Source organism: Schistocerca gregaria, chromosome 7 (genome assembly GCF_023897955.1).
Source record: "Schistocerca gregaria isolate iqSchGreg1 chromosome 7, iqSchGreg1.2, whole genome shotgun sequence".
NCBI lineage: Eukaryota > Metazoa > Arthropoda > Insecta > Orthoptera > Acrididae > Schistocerca > Schistocerca gregaria.
In genome coordinates, this window is record NC_064926.1 from 145826096 (window position 1) to 145851506 (window position 25411).

General features: G+C 42.6%; 1 protein-coding gene and 1 pseudogene across 1 annotated transcript in view; one reads left to right on the forward strand and one right to left on the reverse strand.

Annotated features, from left to right (window-relative positions):
- The window catches only part of LOC126282335 (uncharacterized), a 636605-nt gene that overhangs the window by 403594 nt on the left and 207600 nt on the right, over positions 1–25411 (forward strand). The window lies entirely within an intron of this gene.
- LOC126282547 (5S ribosomal RNA) lies at positions 24282–24399 on the reverse strand (annotated as a pseudogene).

Below are 25411 nucleotides of genomic sequence, written 5' to 3' on the forward strand. Positions count from 1 at the left end.
TACATACACATCACAGGCGTTTGTGTAAATTTTTAGAGTTGCAATTATCTGTGGCAAGCAGAGCGCCCGTCGGAATAGATTGGTGTGGTTACTACTTTCGTAAGATACCTAAGAGGAATGCACACCGTCAGTTTTGAGCGATCACTGCGAAGAATTCGGTGATGTCAAGTACTCGTGTGGGGCAGCGTTATTAGCCTCAGTCAGAAATTGAAAGCGGCCTCATTGTCTGTCTCCATGTGGCCTGCTGACTGGATCGTGTAATATCCAGATTTGTGGGGCTTTCGGATGTCACAGTGGCGTGAGGTTAGACCATGTAGGAACGTTAGGGCAGGCATACTCGTCATCCCGGTTGCGGTCGATGGAATCTGATCTCTGTCTGTCATCTGGGAACAAGCAATGGACTCTAGGCAACATTCTGGATCTCCTCCACCGTTAGCCGCAGACTATCACCAGCATACTACGGAACTACCATCCATGCATATACTGCGTTAATAGCACAGGTCTGTGTTTGGGGTATTAGCATGACGTGGGAGCATGGACTGCTGGTGCAAGCCATCGCATTATGTTCAGCGACGAATCGTAGTTCTGCACCAATGCATTTGACAGACCATAAGTGTCAAATACAAAACTGTTCGTTTCGACTTTCCCTAAACAATGTGGTGTGTCGAAAGCAGTAAACGTTTACTCACTATATTTAAGCTGGAAAGATTAAGTAGTGTTTTATTTCGAAATTTACACTTGGAACATACTCTGCGATGGAACTTCGAGTCGTTGCGATTGGGAATAAAGCTAATTATCAAAGGCACAAATTTCGTTTTTCAGAAAGTGAGTACAGCAAATTGGCAAATGACACAACCAGCCACAAATACTTTTTGAATGTTTTATTTTTCTACTGTAGACCGTTTTGGGCCACCACACCCATCTTGAGATGGCTAGTATTTTTCGTTACAGAGATGTTTTGGCTAATAGTATATCATCTGCACCACACTGCACAGATCGAATCCGACCAGCAGATGGGGTTTTTAGGCGGTTTTCCACATCCCACTAGCTGAATACTGGGCTGGTCCCCCTGTCTCGCCTCAGTTACACGACTCGCAGACATTTCAAAAAAGGTCGCATCATCTCATGGCGTACACTAGGCGCAGACAGCTGGGATACACTGATTGTGTCCCAAGGGGTACAGGGTGGCGACAGGAAGGGCATCAACCCACCCTCCGACACTAAAACCCCCAAGTCCGTAGTAATAACGGGGCCGACCCTGCATCGAAGTGGGACAAAGGATATATATATATATATATATATATATATATATATAAAATGCAAAATTGTCGCGTTCACTTACATATGCTCCAGTAGATGATGATTCGTTTTGTTGTGATCCATGTGGTTTACCAGCTCGATATATAGGTTCTTAAATTCCACCACAACACACATATTGTAAGTAAGTGACTGTGGCACGGTTCACAATATTCGTAAAATGCATGTTGAGCATTGCACATGTGTTACACACTTGATGTTTTTCTTTACAGTGCAAATGCTTAATGATATTCTTTGTGAAGTGTGACACAGTAACTTACTTACAATACACGTGTTGTGGTGGAATTCAAGAACATATTCATCGAGCTTGGAAACCACATAGAATATAATTCAAGCACTTTAGCGTACTTTTATTAATGAACCAACTGATAAAGTGGCGCTAACTCTCAAATATTCTTGCGCATTTTGAAGCAGACGACACGCTGTTAGCCATAACATCTACATAATGAAATATATTGTCCATCTCAAGATGGACATGGTAGCCCTAGACTGGTTATGACAGTAAAATAAAACATGCAAAAAGTATTTGTGGCTGGTTGCGCCATTCACCATCATTAACTGCCACGGAGTTCACAAGATCCAACGCATATAAATTAACGTCATAAATACAAATTGCTGTAAGCACACATTACCAAGACACAGCTCCCATCCAAGTAAACATCTTCACTACTTAGGAAACGGTGTTTATAAACTCTTTAAACTAATTTATTTTACCTCGATTTACAATGGTTTCTGTCACGCAGCCGCCAAGAACACGCGTCGTTTACAGTCTGTCGATGGTGTGATATTGCTATGTCATTATTGCTACATAGGCTCAAAATGACAATTAGTATACTTCGATCAAACACCAGCGCGTACCCTCTCCGTGTTAGCAGGTAAATGTGTTAACAGATGACGAGCTCCAGTAACGAGTAATGTAGCCCAATTTCGTGATAACATGCACTTAAACAGGAATGCGTGGGTGACAGTAGCTCATTCCATCAGAATCTCATTACTGGAGTAATTTCAACAACTCAATGTAATATTTCAAAGTGTTTCGACGTGTGTTTCACTAAATGGACCCCGTTAACATGCGAACGAAACACTTCCAAACATTACGACATGTGTATTAACAGGGGAGTCATTAATGGTTAATATGAAACCATTGCAGTCACTAAAATACACTGAAAATACCTCAGATTTTTATAGTAAACTAGTTGCGCCCCGCATTTGTACCGTCGACTAAACAGTTATTCACAAAGAAATGTTAACGCCGAAATTCAATATCCGCGCGTATGCGCTATCACAAAAGCTATCTCTTGCAGGCACCGAAGTGCGAGCTACATGCGGCTCAACAAACCGCGCGATCTTATGCCAAATCTTGAGACGATTGGAGAAGCTGACAGAATACATGTCGCACACACCACACACGTTTACTTAAGGAAAAACCAAACCTCTACTCTAAACATAATACATTCATTTGATAGTTAATTTTCATGGATGACGTTTTAGTCACGTTATACTTATCCCATGTGAACACTACTCACGTTGATAATCCCACGGTAACAGTGGTGTGTTTCGGAATAAACAGTCAGCCTACGTGTTAATTATGGTATAGGCTATCTCCATTCCAAAGCCAGCCGCAGCTGCCGAGCGGTTCTAGGCGCGACAGTCTGGAACCGCGCGACCGCTACGGTCGCAGGTTCGAATCCTGCCTCGGTCATGGATGTGTGTCATGTCCTTAGGTTAGTTAGGTATATGTAGTTCTAAGTTCCAGGGGACTGATGACCTGAGAAGTTGATTCCCATAGTGCTCAGAGCCATTTTAACCATTTTTATCCATTTCGAAGTTCATTTAGCTGCTTCATCGTGACGGAGTAACAAAGTCCAACTCGACAAAGAAGGATAATAAGCAATTTCTAGTTAGATGCTGCCAGCATTTTATAATAAACTGACGGAAAAAAACTGCAGCACCAACAAGGAGTTGTGCGACTTAAACGAAAATTGGTAGGCGGATTTCTACGTCTGAAAGATGACGTCTATTCAAATTTCCCATCAGTCGCATAAGTCCTTGAGTAACAGAAGAAATGTTGAATTTAATTGATGAAAGGAGAAAATATAAAAATGCAATAACTGAAGCAGGCAAAAAGGAATACAAACGTCTCAAAAATGAGATCGACAGGAAGTGCAAAATGGCTAAGCAGGGATGGCTAGAGGACAAATGTAAGGATGTAGAGGCTTATCTCACTAGGGGTAAGATAGATACTGCCTACAGGAAAATTAAAGAGACCTTTGGAGATAAGAGAACCACTTGTATGTACATCAAGAGCTCAGATGGAAACCCAGTTCTAAGCAAAGAAGGGAAAGCAGAAAGGTGGAAGGAGTATATAGAGGGTTTATACAAGGGCGATGTACTTGAGGACAATATTATGGAAAAGGAAGAGGATGTAGATGAAGACGAAATGGGAGATACTATACTGCGTGAAGAGTTTGACAGAGCACTGAAAGACGTAAGCCGAAACAAAGCCCCCGGAGTAGACAACATTCCATTGGAACTACTGGCGGCCTTGGGAGAGCCAGTCCTGACAAAACTCTATCATCTGGTGGGCAAGATGTATGAAACAGGCGAAATACCCTCAGACTTCAAGAAGAATATAATAATTCCAATCCCAAAGAAAGCAGGCGTTGAAAGATGTGAAAATTACCGAATAATCAGTTTAATAAGCCACAGCTGCAAAATACCAACACGAATTCCTTACAGACGAATGGAAAAACTGGTAGGAGCCGACCTCGGGGAAGATCAGTTTGGATTCCGTAGAAATACTGGAACACGTGAGGCAATACTGACCTTACGACCTATCTTAGAAGAAAGATTAAGGAAAGGCAAACCTACGTTTCTAGCATTTGTAGACTTAGAGAAAGCTTTTGACAATGTTGATTGGAATACTCTCTTTCAAATTCTAAAGGTGGCAGGGGTAAAATACAGGGAGCGAAAGGCTATTACAATTTGTACAGAAACCAGATGGCAGTTATAAGATCCGAGGGACATGCAGGGAAGCAGTGGTTGGAAAGGGAGTGAGACAGGGTTGTAGCCTCTCCCCGATGTTATTCAATCTGTATATTGAAAGCAGTAAAGGAAACAAAAGAAAAATTCGGAGTAGGTATTAAAATCCATGGAGAAGAAATAAAAACTTTGAGGTTCGCCGATGACATTGTAATTCTGTCAGAGACAGCAAAGGACTTGGAAGAGCAGTTGAATGGAATGGACAGTGTCTTGAGAGGAGTATATAAGATGAACATCAAGGAAAGCAAAACTAGGATAATGGAATGTAGTAGAATTAAGTCGGGTGATGTTGAGGGCATTAGCTTAGGAAATGAGACACTTAAAGTAGTAAAGGAGTTTTCCTATTAGGGGAGCAAAATAACTGATGATGGTCGAAGTAAAGAGGATATAAAATGTAGACTGGCAATGACAAGGAAAGCGTTTCTGAAGAAGAGAAATTTGTGAGCATCGAGTATAGATTTAAGTGTTAGGAAGTCGTTTCTGAAAGTATTTGTATGGAGTGTAGCCATGTATGGACGATAAATAGTTTGGACAAGAAGAGAATAGAAGCTTTCGAAATGTGGTGCTACAGAAGAATGATGAAGATTAGATGGTTAGATCGCATAACTAATGAGGAAGTATTGAATAGGATTGGGGAGAAGAGAAGTTTGTGGCACAACTTGACCAGAAGAAGGGATCGGTTGGTAGGACATGTTCTGAGGCATCAAGGGATCACCAATTTAGTATTGGAGGGCAGCGTGGAGGGTAAAAATCGTAGAGGGAGACCAAGAAATGAATACACCAAGCAGATTCAGAAGGATGTGGGTTGCAGTAGGTACTGGGAGATGAAGAAGTTTGCACAGGATAGAATAGCATGGAGAGCTGCATCAAACCAGTCTCAGGACTGAAGACCACAACAACAACAACAACGCATAAGAGAGGTGAGTTGATGTTAGTCAAGAATGCCTTTAAGGCCACTAAGGCGCCATTGTCAAGACCTCAATGAGTTTGAACGAGGTCGTATCGTTAGGCTACAAGAAGATGGATGTCACTTCGGAGATACTGGAGAAAGACTTGGAGAGAATGTGGGCACTGATCATGATTGCTGGCGTGGATGGTCATGAGAATGTACGGTCGGTCGTAAGAATACCGGGCTCCGGACGCCCACGGGCCTCTAACGAGAGGAAGACCATTGTATTCTGAATATGGCTCTGTTGCATCGTACTGCATCTCCATCAGCAACGTGAGCAGCAGCTGGCATCTCAGTGACACAACGAAGTGTTACAAAAAGGTTACTTCAAGGACAGCTCCGAGCTAGATGCGCTGTAGCGCGCATTCTACTGACCCCAAATAATCGTCATTAAGGAGTTCAGTGGTGTCCAGCGAGAGCTCATTGGTGGCCAGGGTGGAGGTCTTTTGTGTTCTCTGGTGAAAGCTGGCTCTGCTTCTGCCAATGATGGCCGTGTGTTGGTTAGAAGGAGGTCAGTTGAGGGCCAGCTACCAATATGCTGTGGACCTATACCTGGAGTTTGGGTCTGGGGTTCTATTTCGTATGACAGGAGGAGAACTCTTGTGGGTTAACCCACGCATCGTGACTGCAAATCTATATGTCATTCGGGTGATTCGAACTGTTGCAGTGCCAGGTGGTATTTTCCAACAGGATAACGCTAACCGCTGTTGTAATCCAACATGCACTACGGAGAGTCGACACGTTGTCCCGGCCTGCTCGATCAGCAGATCTGTCTCCAATCGAGCACATGTGGCATAACATCGGACGACAACTCCAGCACCATTCATAGCTGGCCTCAACCATCCGTGAACTGACCGACCAAGTGCAACAGACGCGGAACTCAATCCCACAAACTTACATCCGGCAGTTCACATGGTTGCATTCAACATACTGGTGGTTATACTGGATTATTAATGTACCAGCATTTAACATTTGCTATGGCTTCTCTCGCGCTTGCATTTACCTGTGATCTTCCACTAATATTCAGTTAAATATATTTCCTACACAAATGTTTTCCCGAATGGTTCAAATGGCTCTAAGCACCATGAGATTTGACATATGAGGTCATCAGTCCCCTAGACTTAGAACTAAGGACATCTCACACATCCATGCCCGAGACAGGATTCGAACCTGAAACCGTAGCAGCAACGCGGTTCCGGACTAAAGCTCCTAGAATCGCTCGGCCACAGCGGCCGGCAATGTATTCCCGAAATTTCATTACTCTACAGATATTATTTTTGATCATAATCTAAACCGGCCTTACTGGAAGCTTACCACGTCCTACAATGTAAAGCCACGACGTCTCTCTGTCGTAAAGCATTTACATGACACTATAGTTATGAATCTTCAAGCGTCTCAGAAGTTGTAAGATACGCCTGATACTCAGCCCTTTCAGCAAATAACAAACAGAATCAGGAGCAACATGTTGGCTTCTTCACTAGCCATTTCGTGCTTCCACTAACAGTGCTTCTATAAGTGTAGCTTCCTGGTAGCACTCTGAGGTTACTGTTCAACAGGTATTCGAAAATTTCGGTCCTGGCAGGGAGATCACTCACCCTTGAAGTTCGCCTTTTACGCCCAGACCAATGCCCAATTAGCAGGATTATGTACAGCCTCATCAGTTAGAGAGTGAACAAAAAGATCCGCCCCCCGCCCTCTTCCCCGGCTACCGGAAACTGGCTTTGGCTCACACAGTAGCGAATAGGACGAGCTTACATGCTCGTTCAGGAAATGTGTCACAACTGTTATATGAGTTAACAATTCATATATTTTTTTCATTTATTGTGTATCTCGCCTCAGGCAATGGTTCATATATACTACCGCCAATTAAAATTGCTACTCCAAGAAGAAATGGAGATGATAAACGGATATTCATTGGGAAAATATATTATACTAGAACTTACATGTGATTACATCTTGAAGCAATTTAGCTGCGTAGATCCTCAGAAATTACTACCCAGAACACCACCACTGGCCGTAATAACGTCCTTGATACGCCTGGACATTGAGTCAAACAGATCTAGCATGGCGTGTACAGATACAGGTGCCCAAGCAGCTTCAACACGATACCACAGTTGATCAAGAGTAGTGACTGGCGTAATGGGACGAGCCAGTTGCTCGGCCATCATTGACCAGACGATTTCAATTGGTGAGAGATTTGGTGAATGTGCTGGACAGGACAGCAGTCGAACATTTTCTATATCCAGAAAGGCCCGTACAGAACCTTCAACATGCGGTCGTGCATTATCCTGCTGAAATGTAGGGTTTCGCGGGGATCGAATCGTAACACATATGAAATGTAACGTCCACTGTTCAAAGTGCCGTCAATGCGAACAAGAGTTGACCGAGACGTGTAACCAATGGCACCCCATAACATTACGCTGGGTGATACGCCAGTATGGCGATGACGAATATGCGCTTCCAGTGTGCGTTCACCGCGATGGCAGAGCGGTTCTATGCGATTCAGTCTGGAACCGCACGACCGCTACGGTCGCAGGTTCGAATTCTGCCTCTGGCATGGATGTGTGTGATGTCCTTAGGTTAGTTAGGTTTAAGTAGTTCTAAGTTCTAGGGGAGTGATGCCCTCAGTTGTTAAATCCCACAATCCTTAGAGCCATTTGAACCATCTGAAACAACCGCAGACTGCTGGCAACCTGTGCGGGCAATCCTTTATGTATACAGAGAACTATAGCCTGTTATCTGTTTGTTATTTGTTAATGGGCTTTTTGTACGCCAACAGTGGGAAGTTACTCAGCCTTTTTTTCATAGAGAAACAGTATTCTCGGTCGTCACATTGGCAACAGCGTTGAGTCGTTCCCTCTGTACGGAGTTTCTTTGAAAATAGTGAGTTTTGAAGGTAGACCTGCGTTTCGTGGTCATTTGATCACTGCCTGCTGTGAAGGTCACTGATCTCCTGGCCGCAGTCAGTTGCCGATGGGTGCACAGTGCGCTAATTTCGTGGAAATATAAGTATCTCAGTTATGGTACTGTTATCTGTAATATGGACAGCTCGTTACTTGCTTACTTTACTACGCAACTTGTGTTGTTTAGTTTGGCTATAATTTGTTGCATCTTGCTGTGCTGTTGAAGCCGGTATTACACTATCATATTTCTTTGTCATGTTGATGTGTCAAGTATTTATGTGTAAGAAATTTGATGGTGAAGTAGAGAACTTGTCAAATCTCACCTGTCGTCAAATAAATATGACCAAACCTAGGGCAACGCCATTGATTTGATCTTAAAAGTCGTTCCTCGTCTGTACAGTGCAATTTGAAATGTAACCGATTGGAGCGCTGGCGTCGCTGCAGCTATTTGACGTCTCTGCAGTGTGTCTGTAAACATGGCTTCTAAGTTGGAGTGTTCCTTCGACTCTTTTTTTTCTTTTTTCTTTTCTTTAATAAACTTGCTTCGATTAGGGTGAGTGTTGAGCAAGAATGCTATTAATTGTGTGTTGCCGACAGGTGGAATATGTTGCAGGCGACGTCATGTCCACAATCACAGCTACAGCCATCCACCTCTAAACCTGGAAACATCCAGGCAGCCTTACCGTAAGACAGAATAGAGAATGTGGTCACACTCTATTCTATTTTGTCTCTTTTGGAACACTGGATGCCACAAGTTAAAAAGCGCTTCATCTGTTTCGTACTTTTTATGGATGTTGTAGTTGTTGGAACAGTAATTCCATTAATCAAATTATTCAAAAATACAAATAGCCTCATTGCCCACAAAGCGTATTAAACATTTTCTTTCCTTCACAGATTCCCCCTTCAGTGCTTTATAAATCGCTTCGCACATTTCTGCAATTATTTTGGTTACTGTGCAATGTGATATTCGAGTGCTGTATTGTAAACTAGAGTAGCTCTCTCCTGTATCAAGAAATCCCAGTGTCACAGTTTGCCTGTCTTCTGCACATACAGCATTTCTCAAAAGAGTATTCTGTTTTGTAATATGAGAAGCCACTTTACTGAGCAAATACTGAAATATACACTCACCCATTTGTAAGTAATTTATATGTAAGACTCGACGTCCTCCATTTGCAGCTCTCGTAACAAATCTTTCTGAATAGTTCAACCATCTCGACGTAATACCTATGGCGTCATCCAAGTATTGTCTCCTTTCTGCCGTCGCTTTTATTCTGAATACACACAAAAAGCAATTGAGGTACTAGCAACTGCAGCGCATAGTAACAAGTGTTGTCCACCGTCTTGAAATTTGAGGGAAAATATGACGACAGCATGATACCCCTTTTCAGCGCCACGTCAAAGGTCTTTGTTAAAGAAATTTGAAAAATATTTGATCATCTACATCTACATCTACATTTATACTCCGCAAGCCACCAAACGGTGTGTGGCGGAGGGCACTTTACGTGCCACTGTCATTACCTCTTTTTCCTGTTCCAGTCTCATATGGTTCGCGGGAAAACGACTGTCTGAAAGCCTCCGTGCGCGCTCGAATCTCTATAATTTTACATCCGTGATCTCTTCGGGAGGTATAAGTAGGGGGAAGCAATATATTCGATGCCTCATCCAGAAACGCACCCTCTCGAAACCTGGGGAGAAAGCTACACCGCGATGCAGAGCGCCTCCCTTGCAGAGTTTACCACTTGAGTTTGTTAAACATCTCCGTGACGCTATCACGGTTACCAAATAACCCTGTGACGAAACGCGCCGCTCTTCTTTGGATCTTCTCTATCTCCTCCGTCAACCCGATCTGATACGGATCCCACACTAATGAGCAATACTCAAGTACAGGTCGAACGAGTGTTTTGCAAGCCACCTCCTTTGTTGATGGACTACATTTTCTAAAGACTCTCCCAATGAATCTCAACCTGGTACCCGCCTTACCAACAATTAATTTTATATGATCATTCCACTTCAAATCGTTCTGCACGCATACTCCCAGATATTTTACAGAAGTAACTGCTACCAGTGTTTGTTACGCTATCAAGTAATCATACAATAAAGGATCCTTCTTTCTATGTATTCGCAATACATTACATTTGTCTATGTTAAGTGTCAGTTGCCACTCCTTGCACCAAGTGCCTATCCGCTGCAGATCTTCCTGCATTTCGCTACAATTTTCTAATGCTGCAACTTCTCTGTGTACTACAGCATCATCTGCGAAAAGCCGCATGGAACTTCCGACACTATCTACTAGGTCATTTATATATATTGTGAAAAGCAATGGTCCCATAAGACTCCCCTGTGGCACACCAGAGGTTACTTTAACGTCTGTAGACGTCTCTCCATTGATAACAACAAGCTGTGTTTTGAGTTTTTAGCAAACAGAATACAGCATGTTGTTATCAATGGAGAGACGTCTACAGACGTTAAAGTAACCTCTGGTGTGCCACAGGGGAGTGTTATGGGACCATTGCTTTTCACAATATATATAAATGACCTAGTAGATAGTGTCGGAAGTTCCATGCGGCTTTTCGCGGATGATGCTGTAGTATACAGAGAAGTTGCAGCATTAGAAAATTGTAGCGAAATGCATATTTATTTGTCAAAGAAAAATAGCGTCCCACGTTTTTGGTACCTCCCCACAGTGTTAGCTTCATTTTGTAATTGCATTTGGGTGCTAGAGAAACTTCTCCTGTGTTAATTTTTGTAGTGGTTTTTGTCAAGCATTATAGCAGACAAATATCTGTTAATCTCAGTCTTTAACTTAGATTCCAAGATCTTACACATATTGTCCTACAACTTTTGCATGGTTAGGCGACCCGCTAATAATAGATATAACCTGATGTACTCCTAATCTTACTGTTTCCACTGTGAGAGCATTACCGTTGTGCACCGTGGTCAAAGATAATGATTAGTTATATTAAGAATTGAGATAAAATAACGAACGTTGCACTCGCTCTTCTAGTGTGATCATACACTGAAGAGCCAAAGAAACTGGTACACCTGCCTAATATCGTGTAGGGCCTCCGCGAGCACGAAGAAGTGCCGAAACACGACATGGCGTGGACTCGACTAATGTCTGAAGTAGTGCTGGAGCGAATTGACACCATGAATCCTGTAGGGCTGTCCATTAATCTGTAAGAGTACGAGGGAATGGAGATCTATTCTGAAGTTAACGTTGCAAGTGATCCTAGACATGCTCAATAATGTTCATTTGTGGGGAGTTTGGTGGCCAGTGGAAGTGTTTAAGCTCAGAAGAGGCTTTCTGGAGCCGCTCTGTAGCAATTAGCAATTCTGGATGTGTGTGGCGTCGCATTGTTCTCCTGGAATTGGCCAAGTCCGTCGGAATGCACAATGTAGATGAATGGATGCAGGTAATCAGACAGGACGCTTACTTATGCGTCATCTGTAACAGTCGTATCTAGACGTATGACGGGTCCCATAACACTCCAAAAGCACACGACCCACATCATTACAGGGCCTCCACCAGTTTCAACAGTCTCCTACTGACATGCAGGGTTCATGGATTCATGAGGTTGTCTCCATAGCCGTTCACATCCATCCTCTCGATATAATTTGAAACGATACTCTTCCGACCAGTCAACATGTTTCCAGTCATCAACAGTCCATTGTCGGTGTTGACGGGCCCAGGCGAGGAGCAAAGCTTTCTATCATGCAGTCATCGAGGGTATAAGAATGGTCCTTTGGTTCCGAAAGCCCATATTGATGATTTTTCGTGGAATGGTTCGCACGCTGACACCTGTTGGTGACCCAGCATTGAAGTCTTTAGCAATCTGCGGAAGAGTTACAGTTCTGTCAAATTGAACGATTCTCTTGAGACGTCGTTGGACCCGTTCTTGCGTGAGTCGTGCTTGGGTAGCTCACTTGGTAGAGCCCTTGCCCGCTAAAGGCAAAGGTCCCGAGTTCGAGTCTCTGTCCTTAGAATCTCGCCTTTCTTGATTTGTGTGTGTTGGGTACATAGTTCCGCGTAGTCATCGCGTACACAACTTTCCCACTAGATTCGCCCTGCTAAGCACAACAGTGCAGGCGCAGCGCTCGTCCGTCTCCGCACTATGAGATGGCACTGCCTTAGAGACGGACCAAATTCTGCTTCCGCCGATCCGCGTATTAATATGTAACGCAGCCAATGAGATCGCTGCTAACGTAGAACGTTTCCTCCTCGCAGATCGCACTCGCGCAGTGATAACTGAATGCGCGAGGTATTGTAACGAGTGTATAGACCTCCGATTTGTCTACACCTGTCTGTACCAGACTACATTTGTATTTACCAGTCTATAGTCAAGCTTCAGTCTGCGCCTAATACGATTACCATATTCCTGTACATAGCCATGAAGATAAATGAATAGACACTTTGTCAAGTATCAGAGATATGTGAGAATAAGATTAACGTACCAAGACCAAAGGAACTTCAGATTGTCGATTGTAAACAGCATCCAGAACCAAGTTAAGTAATTTTTATGCTTGTTATTATTTTAATAAATGTGTGTAAAAATTAATCAAGTTCTGTTTAAAGTTGGTCACCGTCAATCTGCTGCTCTAAACGTGCAAGTGACATTTCTATCGTCTGACATAACGGCAGAAGATAAACACGCCACGATAAGACCACGAGACATATTGCTGACACTCGCCTACTTCGTTAGAGCGACAAGTCAAATAATCTGATGGTGTGTGTACCGCAGGTTTCACGGTACGCACACCACAGTGTGTGAATAGGGAACGAAAAGAAATGGTCGTCACACAGGTGTATGCGGCGGCGGCGATAGGCTGGAGTGCGCTTACGCTGCGGGCCGCCCCGCTGTGCCTGTGTAACCCTACGCTGTACGACAGGGCAGCAAGACGAGCCGGCGAGACGAGGGCCGTGTCTGGCTCGTTACGCCAGCAATCGGCGCACCCAGTGCTCGGCAAATAAACACGGCCGCCGCCGTACCGAGCCAAGTTTGTTTTCGCAGGAAGTCAGCGTAAGAGCCGCCCGCCGGCTTTACGGCGGCTCGAAATAGTTTGCTTTGAGGAATGCCTTCCTCGTTTCCGCTGAAATACAATATTTTTAAACCTGTCGGCTGTTTCCCCAGCGCCGAGCGAGATGGTTTTCCAGGAAGTGTACACACTGTTACCGGTGCGGAGATATTGGGAAACCTAGCACAGGGTAAGGGAGATGTGCAAAGCTAGCCTAGGTACTGACGTGACGTGAATAACAAACGAGCGGCTATAGCAGAGCCAGCGAAAATACGTCTCTGACAGCTCACGGCGTTGTTGACGGTTTTCAACTCCGAAGAACAAACGGCCTCCGGCGAAGACAGTGGTCGTCTATAGAGCTGCGACCACACTGAGGATGTTGCCACAAACTCGTTTACCAAAACCGGTGTCCAAATTTCCGATACGTGTTTCGTTGAGCTAACTGCATGGACAGCTACGCCACGCTGACTGCAGCCTTCATGAAGCTCCTTTCACCGACTCCACTATAAAGAGTGTTCATTTCAACAGAAGACATTTAAAGATCTCGAAAACTACAAATCGCATCAATAAAATTTGAAACCTTCCCGTCTCCTCTATATCTCTTTTGTTACGCAACCTACAATAACCTATGAAAACTTCTCTTAGGATTTCTATCTCTTGCTTAGTAATAACAAATGAAATCTTCCCTTTAAAATTTATTCTCTTTCTCAATCTTCGCATAAAAATTTAATTGCTGCTTATTAAAAGTGATTTTCTGATTATTTCGACGAAACATAGAATGTGTCGTCGTCGTGGCCCTCAGTCGTTACCTGCAATAACCCAAAACTGTCCCTTACCTGTTTTACTGCTACTGGATCGCCACCTGACTGCTACATCGAACTGCGACATGAATATACTTATTCTGTTTTACTATACTCTATTAGCTGCTGGTGGGCTGTCATAATAAGTGCTACATTTATTACCAAAGCTAACGTTATTTTTTAATAGCAAATCTAACGTTATTCTTTAATTAATTTGACTGAAGTTACATAATTCTTAGTTAAACTTTTTCATAACAACAATAAAAAAATGGCTCTGAGCACTATGGGACTCAACTGCTGTGGTCATTAGTCCCCTAGAACTTAGAACTACTTAAACCTAACTAACCTAAGGACATCACACACATCCATGACCGAGGCAGGATTCGAACCTGCGACCGTAGCAGTCGCACGGTTCCGGACTGCGCGCCTAGAACCGCGAGACCACCGCGGCCGGCGACAACAATAAAATTTTGCAAAGTTTTACGTTGATGGGTTTTGGAATGGATTATAATCAGTAATGCAATCTTGCTGGCAAAAATTTATTATATTCTGAATGAAATAATTTTACAAACGTTCAAATGGGAATTACTTTTTACAGTAATCTTACAACTAGCATTGTGCAAACATACCTTCTGTAGTCTTGAGTTTCTCAAAAAAATAATTCAATAATATTACTTCCTCTTATGATAATAGTTGATGTCTCTGTACATCCGTTTATAATCTCTTGTAAATCACAGCTGGTGGCTGGCAGGCACACCGCTCCTCTCATCATCTCGCTTCAGACCTGCTACCGACTCGCTTCGCATCTCGCTTATTACTGACTTCCTACGAACGCTACACTGCTGTCTCACCCGACAACAATGCTTTCTGGTGCAGACAAACCCTGCTACCATTACAAAATGTATCAATGTGCGGTCTTTCCCGCTCTTTTCTTAAAATGTACCCATACACGGTCCCTCCCGCCCTTTTTAAAATTATATCAATGTGCGATCTCTCTTGCCAACAATACTTTGGTGCAGACATTCCCTGCTACCACAGTTATTTCCAACATGACAAATATTAATTATTCCTAATTAATCCTATTAATAAAATATAAACATCTTTCATAAATTGTGGTTTGACAATAGACAATAGAAATATACACGTCTTACAAATTTACAAATCAAATTAGTTTCTCTTGGAGGAGACATCCAGTAACACCACACTCGACCATCCAACCCACTCCGTGACTGGGTGGCGGAGAGTAGCTTTGAATGCTTCAATGGAAACCCCCCGTTTTTTATCACACATTGCGATTCTACCGCAGAGTCTACGTACGTTTTGTCTGAAGCATTTTCTTCTTTTCGCCATATGCGGCGCTGTTATCGAAGGGCTAGAAATGGGTACACAATCGTAATTTACAACATGCTACTCAACGGCCCTTGAATATCCATTGGCACGTGCGAACCGACTTCCATGCTACGAGGGTGGGACAGGTCAGTATTTCATGACTTCTAATTGGAAACGACGTTCGCAACGTTTTATTCCTCCGACATATCCAACAGGGCACTACTCTTCGCGCCACTGTGGCCGTGGCTCGGAGCGAACTATCCCAATTAGAGTAGGTGTTCAAACGTAGTACCTCGAACTATCCCAATTAGAGTAGGTGTTCAAACGTAGTACCTCGAACTATCCCAATTAGAGTAGGTGTTCAAACGTAGTACCTCGAACTATCCCAATTAGAGTAGGTGTTCAAACGTAGTACCTCGAACTATCCCAATTAGAGTAGGTGTTCAAACGTAGTACCTCGAACTATCCCAATTAGAGTAGGTGTTCAAACGTAGTACCTCGAACTAACCCAATTAGAGTAGGTGTTCAAACGTAGTACCTCGAACTAACCCAATTAGAGTAGGTGTTCAAACGTAGTACCTCAAACTATCCCAATTAGAGTAGGTGTTCAAACGTAGTACCTCGAACTATCCCAATTAGAGTAGGTGTTCAAACGTAGTACCTCGAACTATCCCAATTAGAGTAGGTGTTCAAACGTAGTACCTCGAACTATCCCAATTAGAGTAGGTGTTCAAACGTAGTACCTCGAACTATCCCAATTAGAGTAGGTGTTCAAACGTAGTACCTCGAACTATCCCAATTAGAGTAGGTGTTCAAACGTAGTACCTCGAACTATCCCAATTAGAGTAGGTGTTCAAACGTAGTACCTCGAACTATCCCAATTAGAGTAGGTGTTCAAACGTAGTACCTCGAACTATCCCAATTAGAGTAGGTGTTCAAACATAGTACCTCGAACTTCAGCACACTCAGTGACCCACTTTTCAAATGACTGTCCACAGGACAGAAGCACATCTGCGGGAGTATCAGTATAGGCGTGTCTTATGCGGTCGACCTTGTCTTCACAGCCTGTGGGCACTCGCTAATACATCTTATCTTTGAGATATCTCCACGGAAAAAAAATCCGGTGACGTAAAATCTGGCGACATAGCGGCCAATTAATAGGGTCACCTTTGTCGATCCACCGATCAGTGTAAACACGGTCTAATATCTTCCGTGCTTCAGTTGCTTAATGCGATGGACTACCGTTATGCTGAAACCCCATACGTTCTCGAACGTTCAGAGCAACCTTCCTGGACTATGGTTCAAATGCCTCTGAGCACTGAAGGACTTAACATTTGAAGTCATCAGTCCCCTAGAACTTAGAATTACATTACTGCCATTAAAATTGCTACACCAAGAAAAAATGCAGATGATAAACGGGTATTCGTTGGATAATTATATTATATTAGAACTGACATGTGATTAGATTTTCACACAATTTTGTTGCACATATCCTGAGAAATCAGTACCCAGAACAACCACCTCTGGCCGTCATAACGGATTTGATACGCCTGTGCATTGAGTCAAACAGAGCTTGGATTGCGTTTATAGGTACAGCTGCCCATGCAGCTTCAACACGATACCGCAGTTGATCAAGAGTAGTGACTGGCGTTTCTCGGCCACCATTGACCAAACGTTTTCTATTGGTGAGAGATCTGGAGAATGTGCTGGCCAGGGCAGCAATCGAACATTTTCTGTATCCAGAAAGGCCCGTACAAGACCTGCAATATGCGGTCGTGCATTATCCTGCTGAAATGTAGGGTTTCGCGGGGATCGAATGAAGGGTAGGGCCACGGGTCGTAACGCATCTCAAATGTAACGTCTACTGTTCAAAGTGCCATTAATGCAAACAAGAGGTGATTGAGATGTTTAACCAATGGCACCCCATACCATCATGCCTGGTGATACGCCAGTATGGTGATGACGAATACACGCTTCCAATGTGCTTTCACCGCAATGTCACCAAACACGGATGCGACCATCATGATGCTGTAAACAGAACCTGGATTCATCCGAAAAAAGGACGTTTAGCCATTCGTGCAACCAGGTTCGTCGTTGAGTACACCATCGCAGGCGCTCCTGCCTGTGATGCTGTGTCAAGGGTAACCGCAGCCATGGTCTCCGAGCTGATAGTCCATGCTGCTGCAAACGTCGTCGAACTGTTCGTACAGGCGGTTGTTGTCTTGCAAACGTCCACATATGTTGACTCAGTGATCGAGACGTGGCTGCACGATCCGTTACAGCCATGCGGATAACATGCCAGTCATCTCGACCGCTAGTGATACGAGGCCGTTGGGATCCAGCACGGCGTTCGATATTACCCTCCTGAACACACCGATTCCATATTCTGCTAACAGTCATTGGATTTCGACCAACGCGAGCAGCAATGTCGCGATACGATAAACCGCAATGGCGGTAGTCTACAATCCGACCTTTATCAAAGTCGGAAACGTGATGGTACGCATTTTCCTCCTTACACGAGGCATCACCACAACGTTTCACCAGGCAACGCCGGTCAACTGCTGTTTGCGTATGAGAAATCTGTTGGAAACTTTCCTCATGTCAGCACGTTGTAGGTGACGCCACCGGCGCCAACCTTGTGTGAATGCTCTGAAAAGGTAATTATCAGCATATCATAGCATCTTCTTCCTGTCTGTTAAATTTCGCGTCTTTAGCACGTCATCTTCGTGGTGTAGCAATTTTAATGGCCAGTAGTGTAAGTACACTATTTAATACGAGGGTAATCCCGTAAGTAAGGTTTCCTATTTTTTTATAAGTACATAGACCTGTTTATTTCTGCATTGGTTTACGTCACTTTACAGCTTGAACATATAGCTATTTTTTGACATAATCACCATTTCTGTCGATTTTTACAACCAATCTGGTGACAGATAGGTTCTTACAAACCCTGACAGCAGTATTAGTCAGACAGAGATTGGTCAGGGGGTGACCGTCCGGGTCTGCTGAGCAGTGTTGGCAAGCAAGGTGCACTGGGCCCTTGTGATGCCAAATAAGTTGTGTCTTGATCGAGAAACAGCGGTACTGGTCCCGAAAACGGACAACGGCCAGGAGACCAGTGTGGTTACCACATGCCAGTCCATATCCGCATCCAGTGACACCTACGGCATAAAGATGACTCGGCGGTCGGTCGGTACTGTTGGGCCTTCCAAGGTCTCTTAGGACTGGTAATGAGAGAGCGGTATGGCAAGGCAGCGACTCTACAAAATTCTATCAGTGTCTTCCCAAAACTGGAGATGACCATTGGATCAACACATTTTTCGGGATTCAGACTTCGTAGTGGCTAAATCCAATGCACGTACGGAACGATAATCTACAACCAAGTGGGCTTGGGCTGCTTTTCTATCTTCCGAGTAGGCTTCTGTCCGTTGTCGTCCGGTCATTGGCGGATTGCACTAGGTCTGGTGGAACTCGCGAAAGCGGCGAGTCTCTATGGCACTGGAGCCATATCGCATCTTTGGCCTGTGGTGCTTTTGCCCTGGCCATGGCTTCTACGGACGACACAGCACACAGCAGCAACTGACTTTGATTTTCAGCTATCACAATAAAATACTTTTTTCTCAAGTGCTTACTTTAGCACACCAGCTAAGGAAGCGTACATAACATCTGAGGAACTTAATCATTCCTTCCTCCTGGTAGAATTCGCAGAACTTGCGGTGCCAGTTTGAAGACAAATTGCCACTTTTGATTTTTTTCAGTCGTGCTTCTGTTAGGCCAACTTTTTTTTTTCCAAAACTGCTCTATAACTATATTCTCATACAACCATATTCAGTACCACAGCAATCAATGAATAAAATGTTTCTCAATTTTATTCAACGGCGATTCTGTGTCCAACAAATGATGATTGTGCGAGTATTAATGAATATGTCGTTACCAATTTGTTACCTGGAGAGGGAAAGTTTTATCTCAGTTCTGATTCCGTCCAACTTGAAATAAACAACATTCAGTTGCATCATGTATGACTATTTAACTCTTTAAGTCTGTCCGATTTACCACGTCATCACGTGCTTTTAAATAAACATGGTATTATTATGTTAATTTAAAATCTTAAAATAAATTAACAATCAATTAATGGTGCTACGTTTATAATTAGGCGAGTACGTCATCAGTGCTACACTCATTGACTCAAAAAAAAAAAAAAAAAAAAAAAAAAAAAAAAAAACTGTACTCATACCCCACACTAACCTCACACGATCTAATTTAACCACGCCTTTCCAAATGATAAGAAAACAATTTGCTATAAAATTATCCTTCGCTGAGACAATTAATGAAGGACAAGGTCAGACGCTTCAAAAGGCAAGATTGTTTTTACCAGTAACGACGGTTACATGTAGCTTTTTCACAATTTTTCACATTCAGTGACATTTATGTTTCTGCTACAAACACATACAGGCAAGAACTAAATCATGTTCACATTACAACTGTTAATACTGTTTTCAAAAAAGTTTTTTGAAATAGAGAAGTCTTAAAAATAAAATTAATTTGATACAGACAATACCTGCTGTCCCTATGTTTTGCAGTTAATCGTATTGTATATTGTGATATTGATTTTTTACAATGAAACTTATATTTCTTAATTCTATCAAAAATTTAATGTCTTTTAGTGGTAAATATTTACATGTACTTGTTTCTCCATTACTATATTACCAATCAGTGGCTGATCACTATAGAGTGCGAATTATATGCCCAGGTCGACCAATAATAATAATAGTTGCTGATACAAAATGTACTTATATATGTACAAAAATGGTATTTTCTGACAAAGTGAGTTCTGATGCAGAGAATTTTACATAGATTCCACCATCTAAGAGTATTGGTAAATAAAGAAGATCTGGTTGGAAAGAAGGATGTAATGCGATAACGAGTGCTTACAGGGACAGAGGAAGACATTATTTTTGGTTCAGTAGATAATTATGTGTTCAGCTATCTTTTGAACATGGTCATGTATTCAGTTCTCTGATGTAATGCTACTGACAAAGATGGTAGAATGATGGGATGAGACAGAAAAGATTTTGCCCTGATGAGAACTATAGTACTGCTGTATTGTTAAGAAAAGAGTGTTAAGGTCGAGAGATGTATGAGGGACATTGTACTTTGATAAGACAGTAGACAACAAAGTTCATGGGGCTCCCTACGCTTATCTGCACGTCGCCAGAACAGCTGTGCATAAGATGGTGAAATATGATCAAAGAGTCGAATTGTATAGATAGTTGGATCGCAGGCATTTCTCACCAGTTCCAAACTTTCTGAGTATTGCTGAGAAATACCTTGCAGGCTAACACTGATGTAATCAACAAATGGAAGTATAAGTGGCTGCACAAAATCCTTTTTCGGGTCAAAGGGGAAGAGCTTTTTATACTTTTTATATTTTTATATTTCTGTAGGTATGATGCTTTCTTGTACAATGCCGTTATTTACTCGGCCCAATTTAGTTTTTTCATCTGCTATACTTCTAGACTCATTGCTGAGGGAGAAAAGTTGACATTTGTCCCATTTGGGATTGAAGATGGTCGTGATCGCCGATTCTTAGTTTATAATATCAAGTACAGTTTCTTTGAAAAAAATGACCTAATAGTGAACATAAAGTAAAACGAGTGTAACGAAGAAAGGCGAAGAAAGGCGATGTTAAGGGAACTAGATTAGAAAACAAAACGCTAGATGTAGATGATGAGTTTTGCTATTGGGACAACACAGTAACTAACGACGGCAGACATTAAAGAGAATGTAAACTGTAGACTGGCGTTAGCTAGAAAAGAGTTTCCACAAAACAAACTCATGTACGTTGATACCGAATATATGAGTAAATTTCAGTGTTACGAAGTCGTTTCTGTAACAATTTCGATTGTTGCCTTATATGCGGAAGACAAACGTGGGCGATTGACAGTACAGGCAATAAGAGAATAGAACAGCTAAAAATGTGTTGCATGCAGAAGAATGCTGAATGGGTACATCGACTAACTAATAAAGACATAGTGTCCGCGGGCCAGATCGCTCCTTTGTTACTTGATACTATGATCTTCCATTAATTCATTACAAAAGTAAATTTGACACAAAGTTGCCGAGTGTAAAGCTTTTCGCAACACTCTTTATTCTGGGCAATTTATTGTAATGAGGGCAACCGTTTTATCATTAACAAAGACAAAAATATTCAGATATATTTATGAATTTATTGTTGTTATCAGACCAACAATGAACTATTTTAAACTGATTTTTTGGTTTCTTTTTTTTTCGCAGGTAAGGAAACTGGGACGCTTCCTTCAGTTTCTGTTCGGCAGTAGTATGGAGAAACTTACTCTAACTTCATACTGACACAGCGGACCTCTGCAAGACCTCTCCTCTTGTTTACATTCTACGGTAAACCAGCCTTCTGTGGATACTTATTTCTCTATCACTTTTGATAATATAACTGAATGGAAGCTTAAGTTGGAAAAACGACCTTAAATTGGTGTAGTATAAAGGCATTAACAAGGAAGTATACAAAACTGAGCACGCAGATAGATCGAACCGATATTATTAAATGATCACTGTTCACTGACGGAAGGACAAATTCAGGGACAACCGTCTCCATTAAGTACATAATGCAAAAGGGTTTAAAGATAAAAATGTAGGTCTATTATGAAAGGTTTTATAACCAAGAAGAGCTGAGAGAAGTAAGAATGATAATAATGTTAATTTATGTTTACATGAAGTTGAAAATTTACATCACTTTTCATGTTGATTTTTCAAAATATGTTAGGTGGAACGCTTACTGTAGAAACAGATACAGTCCTACGAAAGGTTGGATTGATGTCAGGAAAGGCAGCTGCAGTTGCAGATCCACTTTTTGCGAAATGGCAAAAGTACTTGTAGAACTCCTTCACTTTTTAAAAATAGAGCTACATGTGTATTCATAGATCAGTGTGCAAAAGGTACAAAACATGTCCAGGGAAGAAAAACATGAGTTAACAACTTAAGAAAGAATGCAATATTTGGAAGGCATATCTTGCTACTGTAAGAACGAGTCTGCACCAAGCTTGTTTCATGCAAGGCTAAATGATCAAGCAACTGCATTCGGAAACCATTTTGTAATGTGTAAAGTTTATGAACATACATAAAGACAGTTTCTTAGTGGAGGAAGAATGTCGGGACTTAGAGGCTTGGAAAACATTTGCCCTACACCAAGATTAGGGTTCGTAATAAGGACCAAATTATCGAAATATAAAATTAGAGAGTACAATTATCAATATAATACGTAATTTTATACAAGCTTAATTTTTGCATACAGAGACAAGCCATAATTTTTAGCACAGTGAAAGATAAAAAAACCTTCATAAAAGCGAAGATCCTAGAAAAAGATCGAGGTGCCTATGACGCACAGAATTAGAAAAGTGTCCCAGTCAGATAGTCTAACGTCTAGGACCTACGAGTGAGGTAAATATGTTGAAATTCAATTGTAAGGGCAATAGAAGAAGACATACTACGGAACATTATCTTCAGAGAGGAATGAAGGGCTAAATATGAAAAGCGATTTTCAGAAACAGTGGCTGACTTTATTTGCATAATACATTTTCCATGCAAAGGATAAGATTGGGAAAAGAACCAATCAGATCTAGGTAAACAATGAAGTATAAATAGCTTACGAGTAATAAAATTCCTAATCCAATGGTACGAGGATGAAAGAAGTGAGGAGCGTGGAAGACTCCTTCCGATACAAAAATAAAATTGTCAATATATAGTCCTGAAATGGAAATTATACGCTTTTACGTTGCAGTTAAAATTACTTTACTCTCCTTTTGTAGGTCATTTGAAATTATTTATTGACTATATTATTCTGGATACACCAGAAGTGTAAAACAGTATATTTCATTACTTGTATTGTAAATATCTCAGTCTTCATACGTAGCAATCAAAATAGTATTTTCTGGTTTACTTCACATTTGTCCTATGATGTGTCTGTATTATACTGAGTAAAATTTAGAGTATTTTGTAATATTCATTCTGCTGTCGGCATCTAACCCTCATATGTGAACTCCACACTTACTTTTAATTCGCCTTATAATGTGATTTCTAACTTCTGCAGCGAAGATTTTTGGAGAAGTTTGAGAACAGTAGTAAGGGAAATGTTTTAGAAGTGTAGTAGTCGGATGCCTAGGACTTTCATTAAATGGCACAGAAAAAGCAAATGCCGTCGTACAGGGAAAAAAATGGTTTTTATGATTCGGCACCTCTAAGGGTTCAAAACTGCACAAGTTCATTAGGAAATTCTCCACGTTACACGCCAAACCTAGTGGCAATCGCACCTCGATGTACACTGCCTGGAAAAAGAAAGTGAAGAACCAGGAAGGAAGGAGGAAACGAAATGAAACTTCACTGCTTGAGGGAGTGTGTGCTGTTATTCCAATGACAACATCGATTGAAATTCGCAAAGAACTTTCCAGTGTGTGCCCAGTTATCAGCGTGAGGTTTATCCCCCCTGGCCCGGATACATACAAAGATTCGGTTGGGAAGAATATCATGAAGCCGTTATATCCTCTCCTAAGTTAGATTGGCCCACAACTGTCGTAACTAGTCTTTGATAACCTGGATTCTGGCTCTGGTCGGAGTTGACATCCGAAGTGGTCCCATATACATTCTATCGCGGGCAGATATGGCCGCGGAAGTACCTCAGCACCATGAAACACACACTCCTCCCGCACAGGCAATGAAGGCCCAAAGGTACCGACTGGCCGCCGTGTCATCCTCAGCACGCAGGCGTCACTGGATGCGGATATGGAGGGGCATGTGGTCAGCACACCGCTCTCCCGGCCGTATGTCAGTTTCCGCGACCGAAGCCACTACTTCTCAGTCAAGTAGCTCCTCAGTTTGCCTCACAAGCGCTGAGTGCACCCCGCTTGCCAACAGCGCTCGGCAGACCGGATGGTCACCCATCCACGTGCTAGCCCAGCCCGACAGCGCTTAACTTCGGTGATCTGACGGGAACGGGTGTTACCACTGCGGCAAGGCCGTTGGCCAGACCTCAGCACCATGCAGACGATTAATAGTGACGAGTGCCATGTGTAGATGAGCATTCTACTGATCAAAAATAATATTACATTCCTGTCCCATTAGACGTAACACATGACGGTGCAAGTCCTCTGTAACGTAGCTTTGTCGTCATGGTTCCCTCCGTGAGAACCAGCCGTGATCTGAAGAAGCATTCGATGGCTTCCCACACCACGACACCCGGAGGCAAAAGGATGGTGCCCCTCCACGCCCACACCAACGTGGTGACAAAACCAAAAGTTCTACTGTCACCTCCGTATAACATGTTAGTTTTTGAATTAGGAGTCACAGGATGCGGGCTGTGATGTTATCAATGCGTCTGGGTAAGATAACTCATTAACATCAAAATATAGAAAGTGGACGAAAGCGAAAGAAGGGGAGCGGTTGTAAGGGCAGAGGAAAAAAAGTGCCAAGGCAAGCGCCAAGGGAAAAAAAACCTCTGCGACAATAGGACGGCTAGTAAGGGCAGTAGGGGCTTGCTATCTGCGACAGTGCATGCAAGCTGTGGTTATGTTAGTGCGAGGTATCGTGCACCGTTACCTTTGTCGTTGCTGGAGCTCGTTGCGGAGCTTGCTGTAGTTGCTGCAACAGTTCAAAGTCGTTGTGCATTAGTGGGCGATCGGTCATAGATCAGCTCACAGACAGTGTAGGGGGTGTGTGTTGTTAGTTTGCGTGCTGTGTGCAGTACGGTTTCCCTGCGGTTGCCTGTTTTTCGGCTGGTCGAGCATCTAGGGTTACCAGTAGTAGCTGTGTTGCAGGGGCTCGCCAGTACTGTCGTGTTAGCGTGCTATGGACCATAGATGTTTAGTTCCTAGCCAGTAATGTCTCTAGTCTGTTATGCTTCCATCTATGGTTGAGGTATTAGTTACCCAGAGGAAGGATAAACGGGTTGCGGGAGTGTCTCGTGTTATTGTACAGTCGTTTGGAATACCTGCAAGATGGTATCTAGCCGGTGTTCCCGGTGAAGGTCCACGATGCGG